We start from the raw sequence: 7,703 nt of genomic DNA on the forward strand, positions 1-7,703 counted from the left end.
AAAGCCCTGGACCAGATGGTTTTACAAGTGAAGTTTATCAAACATTCAGAGAAGAACTTTTACAAATGCTACTTAAACTATTTCAGAAAATAGAAAAAGATGGCAATCTCCCAGATTCATTCTATGAAGCAAACATATCCTTGAAGGCAGTATGGTGCTTTCTCAAAAAGCTGAATATAGAAATACCATTTGACCCAGCAATTCCTCTAGTGGGAATATGTCCTGAAGAAACCCGAACTGCAACTCAAGCAGATATATGCACACCCATGTTTATTGCTGCTTTATTCACAATAGCAAAGAGAGGGAAACAACCCAGGTGCCCATCAACAAACGAACGGATAGAGAACCTGTGGTATATTCACACAATGAAATATTATGCAGCAAAGAAAAACAAAGAACTCATGAAATATTATCCAAAGTGGGTGATCGTGGAGGACATCACGCTGAGTGAAATAGACAAATACTGCATAATACCACTGTTATAAAACAGGACTGACATGGGTGTTGGGGGAAAACTAAGAAAAGAGGGGATTAATAATGTACACTGCATTGAAACAGATGAGAGAGAGAACTGTATAAAATGAATATATGATTAGGTATTATTGGCATGACAAGAGTTCAGAATAAGCTACATAGTAAATTGTTCTGGGGTGGGGGGACTGTATAACAATGAAAGAATATTTTTTCCCCAATAAAAAAGCAAACTAGGAGGAGCAGGGAGGAAACTGCAACAATGAATGAGTGGAAATCCAAGTTCTTTATAAACTTTCATTAAAATATCACTAAAAAAAAGAAAGAAAAAGGAGGATAAAGTCTTCAAAGTTCTGCAACAAATCACTGAGGACCTCAAGGGATTCTATACACTGAATCTGAATGTTTGCCTTGCTATTTCGTTGAAGATAAGTCACAATTTTGTACCAAATGTCTCTCATTAAAATACAAGTATATTTCATTTTATTCAGCTTAGCTTTATTGTAAAAAGAAAACCACCAGACAACACCAATCTCTGGAGGAAAACTAAAAGCATTTTCTTTGCAACAGGGCTAAGGATGATGCCCATTGCCACCACTTCTATTCAATATTGTATCAGATGTGGTTGCTAATGCAATATGACAAAAGAAGGAAATAAAAGGCATCCAGATCAGCAAAGAGATATTGAAACTATCGCTATATGTAGATGATATAATAATGTAAAAAGAAAACTCCAAGGACTCAAATTAAAAAAGCCTGTAGACCAGTTTAATAGAGTGGCAGGATACAAGATCAGTATTCAAAACAGTGGGATTCCTCTATAGCAACAAAAAGAACCCAGACAAGGAAGCCAAGAATGAAATACCGTTTACAATAGCCAACCACCAATTGAGATACCTGGGAGTGAACCTTACTAGAGATACAAGAGACCTATGCAAAGAAAACTACAGAACATTTCTGTAATACACAATAAATAACCTAAAGAAATGGAAAAATGTGCCCTGTTCATGGATAGGAAGACTCAGTATTGTAAAAATGACGATCCTACGAAAAGTAATCTACATGTTCAATGCTAATCCAATATAGATACCAAATTCATTTTTTCAAGGAAATGGAAAGAGAAATTGTCTAGTTTATTTGGAGAAGAAAGAGACCCAGAATAAGCAAAGCACTTCTGAAAAACAAAAATGAAGTGGAGTGCACTCCCTGACTTCAAAACCAGCAGTAATAATCAAAATAGCATGGTACTGGTACAATGACAGGCATATAGACCAATGGAACAGAATGAGGACCCAGAAATAGACCCACCTATCTATGGTCAACTGATATCTGACAAGGAAATAAAACCTATCAAATGGGGAAATGCCAATCTCTTTGACACATGGTACTGGCAAAACTGGATTGCTACCTGCAGAAAGCTGAAACAGAATCCATATCTCACATCATACACAAAAATCAACTCAAGGTGGATTAGAGACCTGGGAGTAAAACCCCAAACCATAAAGATCATCAGAGACAAACTGGGATCAAGCTTAGACAGCCTAATATATGGCATAAGAGACTGTCAAATACAGCCACAAATACGAAATCTGAAGAAGATAAAATTGATGAATGGGACCTTCTAAAGACTAAATCCATGTGCACATCAAAAACATTTTTCAACAGAGTGAAAAGAAAACTTACTGAATGGGAAAAATTAGGAAATACCATTTCAGACAAATGTCTCATATCAAAATTTTACAGAATCCTATATGACCTCCACAAGAAAAAGACTGATAACACAATTATAAAATGGGCAAAATACATGGAAAGAATTTTCACAGAGGAAGATATTCAGATTACCAACAGACACATGAAAAAATGCTCAAAATCACAGGCAATAAAAGAGATGTAAATAAAAACCCTCTCACTCCTGTAGCAGTGGAAAAGTTTAACACCACAGCAAGTAATAAATGTTGGAGAGGATGTGGTGAAATAGGAACTCATATATTTTTGGTTGTTGACAACTCATAGTTGACCCTATGACCTGAACGTGTGTATAACTTTGTTCGTTTCTCCTTCCAAGCTTGTTTTAACTGGGGAGCTCCATCAAATGCTGTCCACCATGGGTAATAACCATTATTGCATTTGACACATCAGTGTCACAGAGTTCAGCATCATAGCAACCACGAGTTACCTCTATACAGCAAATGGACAGACCAGTGCTATACCACTTAGAAGAATGTTTGACCAAAACCAATTAAAACCAGGTCTAACGGTCGCAAATTAAAATCACCCACCTTTGGTTTGGTAGCATAACTTTCTATCCACTAGGCCAACAGAGCTCTCTTAATGTTGTTGTTGTTAAGTGCTGTTGAATCATAGACGACTCATAGTACCATTTGAATGAAAGACCTGAACATATGCATAACTTTAATCATTTCTCCAAGTTCACAGAGTTTCCAGAGGCAAGGTATTTCAGAAGTGGATGCGGCTCCAGCTTCCAAGCTTCTCTTAATTGGGGAGCTCCACCAAACACAACCACTCTGGAAGGTAGTTTTGTGCTCCCTCAAAAAGCTGAGCATAGAAATTCCATCTGACTCAGCTATCCCACTGCTTGGAATATACTCCGAAAGAATGAGAACTTAGGCAAAAATAGAGACTTGTGCACCAATGCTCATAGCAGAATTATGTGCCATTGCAAGAACATGTTAACAGCCCAAAAGTCCAAACACAAGCAAATGGATTGAGAAATTATGGTACATTTACATGATGGAATACTATGCAGCATGCAGGAACAAAGATTTTGTAAATTACTACCTAATTTGGGAGGGAATGCATTATGCTAAGTGAATTATCTCAGTCTAATAAGGACAAATACTATATAAGACTGTTATTGTAGAAAGACTATAGGGATCCAAGGGGAGAAGGGTGGGAGCAGAAGAGTGAGGATAGGGGGCATTTAATCATAGGGTCGTACAATTTTATAGGTGGGAGTGTTGAAGGAAATGGGAAACTTCTTGTCTGAAAAACAACGTATATGAACTTTGTAAATAAACCAGTATAAAATAAAACAAATCAAGACACTGAGATGTGTGTACCATACTATAGCACCATAATATTGTTGTTGATGTGTACCGCAGAGTTAGAACCGACCCATACCTGACCCTCAGTTCGGTTTTCAGAGGCACGGGAAGAGATTGCCCATCCTTTTCCTCCAGAACAGCTGTTGGCCTTGAACCAAGTACCTTCAAGACTGCAGTGGAACTTCTGGCCACTAGGCCACCAGTGGAACATAATAAAAAGATTTTAAAAAAAAAAAAATATATGTGTGGAGAGGTAAGGGAAACTGAATTTTAAAGGATGAATAAGAGTATATTAGGTAGGCATAAATAGGACACTATGAAGTTGAGGGTAGAAATCTGGCTCCAGGACTACATTTTGTTGCTGTTGTTGTGTACCAAAGAATTAGAATCAAACCATAACTGACCCTCTAATGGGTTTTCAGAGGCTATTTATTGCAGGGGAGGAAATTCCCCATTATATCTGCTGGAGCAGCTGGAGGACTTGAATATGTGTCTTTGAGATTGCAGAGCAGCTTCTTGGCACTAGGCCACATGAATGAAAATTTACTGAAAGAAGAATTCTCATATACGGGTATTGTAGTGTACATAAGAGAATATTGTGGGAGGATATTGCAAAAAAGTGGGCCAGGGTAAGAATGTAAAGGGCTATATATAACTTATATGCAAGGAAATTTTGTACTTGTCACTATAATAGTGGTGGAGGGCAGGAGTAGATGTGACATGCACATTTTCTCAAATATTATACGGTTTCTACATTCCTCACAAAAGTATATATTATCCTCTATATGTTATTGTTGTTGTTGTTGTTGTGTGTCATCGTCACCTGCAACTCATAGCGACCCTATGTACAACAGCCCTAAACCTTGCTCTGTCCTGTGCTAGTCTCACTATCTCTGACACACCCACTCCCATTACTCCAGTCACTGAATCAATCTATTTCATAGAGGATCTTCCTCTCCTGCACTGTTCCTCTATCCTCCCAAGCATGACCTCCCTTTCCAAGGACTGGTCCCTCCTTGCAACATGTCCAAAGTAGGTCAGCCGAAGCTTCAGAATCCTTGCCTCCAAGGAGTAGCCTGGTTTAACTCTCTCCAGGATGAACCTGTTCATTTTCTTAGCAATCCATGATATATTCAATACTCTTCTTCAGCACCACAGCTCAAAGGCATCAATTCTCCTTCTGTCCTCCTTAGTCATCGTCCAGCTCTCTGATGCATAGCAATTGATTACAAAGACCATTGCCTGTATCAGGCACACTTTAGTCTTAAGACTGACACCATTGCTCTTCAGTACTCTGGAGAGGTCCTTAACAGCAGACTTTCCCATCACAATGTCTTTCACTTTCCTGGCTGCTGGTGCCAAGAGTGTTGACAGTGGAGCCAAGAAAACAGAAGATGTTAACAATCTCAAATCTCTTCACCATCCATCCTGATACCGTCAATTGACACAGTGGTGAGAATCTTCATCTTCTTGATATTGAGCCTCAATCCATATTGAAGTCTGCAGTCCTTGACCTTCTTCAGCAATCACTTCAGGTTCTCTTCAGTTTCAGCAATCAGGGTTGTGTCATCTGCATAACACAGATTGTTTATGAATCTTCCACCAATCATGATGCCACACTTCTCCTCATACAGCCAGTTTCCCAGATAATCTGTTCTGCATAGAGGTTAAAAAGGTATGGAGATAGGACACATGCCTGGTGTACATCCTTCCAAATTCTGAACCATGCAGTATTTCCTTGCCTGTTTTGATGACTGCCTCCAGGTCCAAGTATAGGTTTCTCATAAACACCATCACATGTTCTGAGATTCCTTTTATTCTCAGAGTCAGCCACAGTTTGTTGTGATCCACACAATCAAATGCCTTTGCATAGTCAATGAAGCACAGATAGACATTCCTCTGGTACTCCCTGCTTTCAGCCAAGATCCAGCTAACATTAGCTACAATATCCCTAGTACCATGACCCCTTTTAAACCCAGCCTGGACTTCTGGCAGTTCTCTGTTGATGTGCTGTTCCAGACGTTTTTGGATAATCTTCAGCATAATCTTGTTTGCATGTGATAGCAATGATAATGTTTGATAATTTCCAAACTCTCTAGGGTCACCTTTCTTTGGAATGGGAACAAATACAGCTCTCTTCCAGTCAGTTGGTCAAGTGGTTGTCCTCCAGATTTCTTGCTACAACTTAGTGAACACATCTAGGGCAACATCCATTAGTTGAAATATGTCATTTGGTATACCATCAATTCCTGGGGCCTTATTTTTTTGTTAATTCCTTCTAAGCAGCTTGAAATACTTCCTTCATCACCATAGACTCTTGCTCATATGTTGTTCACGAAAATCTTCTATGTCTGCCAATTTCTTCTGGTAAAGTGACTCTATACATTCTTTCCATCTTCTTTTACTGCTTCCTGGATCATTTAATATTATGCCCAAAGCATCCTTAAGTATAGCAACTTGAGGTTTGAATTTGTTCTTAAGTTCTTTGCACTTAAGAAATGCTGAGCAAAAACCAACCAACCAAACAAACAAACAAAAAGAAATGCTGAGCGAGTCTGCACCTTTTGATTTTCTGACTCCAGCTCCTTACACATTTCATTGTAATATTTTACTTTGTCTTCCCATGCTGCTTTTTGAAATCTTCTGCTCAGCTCTTTAATATCTTGAATTCCTCCCTCTGCTTTGGCTTTATGATAAAGTATTTGAACTATCAATAAAGTTTCTTTTGAAATAGTTTTTCTAATGCCAACTGTGTAACAAGAATTCTTGGTACATCCAAACTTCATCTGTTGACACAATTATGTTAGGTTACAAAGCCCAAGCTGTTATGCAAAAATTGTTATTATGCAAAAAGAGAGGAAGACCACATTTGGTCACAACATGGAGAGTGACAACATCACCACAAAATTGCCAAACTTCTGAGATTAATGGCTCACTAATACTGACATACAACAACCATTACCATAACAGCTAGGATTATTCTCACCTTGCACATCCATGTTACTGTCAGATATAAGTCATTAGTGTGCAAGACAGTCAATGCTTTTTTACTATTGTTATAAATGGGAAATGTTAGATAAAAAGACAGTTGATAAATGAGGAATAAATGTATACCAAGTCACATTTTATCTTTGACGACATTTTCTAAACACAGAGTGATGAAACTAAACTGATCACTTTACCATTATATATCCCCTTGTACAAATCCGGAGGCATTATCTTGCCTACCACATTTATCACCATGTCTTAGCTAAACTAAATTATAGAAACAGGGGAACTTTTGGAACATGAACTGGGAGGTGTCAGGAGACCTGGAAGTACAGCCAGGGAAGGAAAGGGAGATCTGGTTTCCAAAAAGCCTCTCCATATTCCCCATTTTGAGGATTTCTAGATTGTGGTTGTCTCAAGACTGGCAATGCAACTAGAAGAGAGATAAGGCAAGTATGTGTGGGAGTTGGAACCTTAGGTTTATTTACATTTCTAATTTTTGTAGTGAAGAATCTCTTTAGCTCCAATGCCAAGAATGGATGCACAACACCTAGACTGGTTGTTCCTCTCTAAGTACATAATTCATATAGCCAATGAGTTCCTCTTTGCCTCAGTTGCTGACAAGCTTAGACTTAAGTATAAGTGCTTCCAATAACAGATAAGACTTACTGTCTCTGAGACTCTAATCTCATCTCTTGCTCTATTTCTTTGCTCCCTTGTTGCTCTGTTTCTTCTAATTTCTTTAAATTCCATTTTCCTATTTTACCCTTTTAACATTATTGTAAGAAAATATTAAGAAAGAATATGTAGAGGGGATCCAAGATGGCAGCGGAGGTGGAGACAACATGGTGAGCTGCAGGAGCAGCAGACCACTTGGAACAGGGCCACTTTGGCCTTCAACAAACTTCTGTTTATTGATAATTGAACAGTAAAAGAGTTGATGACTGGTCTTCAGTGAAGATTGAGGCTCAACAACAGGAATTCAAGGATTCCCAAGGAGGAATGTGTGAGGCCCGCAGCTCCCAACCCCCTCTCGCAGAGCCCACACTGTGCTGCACCGCCACAGCAACTCCATGAGTCTCCCACAGCCTGAACCTATGGATTCTCTCACCCAAGATGGATGGTAGGCACCAGGCCTCCCCAAGACTGGTACAGCGGAGCCACCACACTGCCGTAAAG

This window comes from Elephantulus edwardii, unplaced genomic scaffold, assembly GCF_000299155.1.
Source record: "Elephantulus edwardii isolate Elephantulus edwardi_28Jun2011 unplaced genomic scaffold, EleEdw1.0 scaffold00260, whole genome shotgun sequence".
Classification (NCBI taxonomy): Eukaryota; Metazoa; Chordata; class Mammalia; order Macroscelidea; family Macroscelididae; genus Elephantulus; species Elephantulus edwardii.